Here is a 645-nt window from a genome sequence, read left to right on the forward strand (position 1 = left end):
AAAAAAAAAAAAAAAAAAAAAAGTAAAACAAAATATATATATATATATATATATATATATATATATATATATATATATATATATATATATATACACAGCTCTGGAAAAAAAATTAAGAGAAAACATAAAGTGATCAATTTCTCTGATTTTATTCTTTATAGTTATATGTTTGAGTAAAATGAACAATGTTCTTTTATTGTATGAACTACTAACAACATGTCTCCAAACGTTGTATTTACCCAGCCAGCATGCCTAGGTGGGCCCCATGTGGGGACAAGGAGGGCAGACTATATGGGTCCCATATGGGTTTGTCCGCGGGTTCCACGATGGCCCCACATGGGTTTGCCCATGTAGGGCCACAGCCCACATGGGCCCTGCATGGGCCCTATATGGTGGTGGCCCACATGGGTTTTGTCCAATTAGGGCCCATGTAGCACCCATGTGGGCTGTGGCCCTACATGGGCAAACCCATGTGGGGCCATCGTGGAACCCGCGGACAAACCCATATGGGACCCATATAGTCTGCCCTCCTTGTCCCCACATGGGTCCCACCTAGGCATGCTGGCTGGGTATTAGCATCCGTAAGGGAAACAAATGGGCGGAGCCAAGAGACACAGGCCAGGTGTGAGGATGTGTGGAGGGGGT

This window comes from Poecilia latipinna, unplaced genomic scaffold, assembly GCF_001443285.1.
Source record: "Poecilia latipinna isolate Pla-1442-1.1 unplaced genomic scaffold, P_latipinna-1.0 Scaffold2862, whole genome shotgun sequence".
NCBI lineage: Eukaryota > Metazoa > Chordata > Actinopteri > Cyprinodontiformes > Poeciliidae > Poecilia > Poecilia latipinna.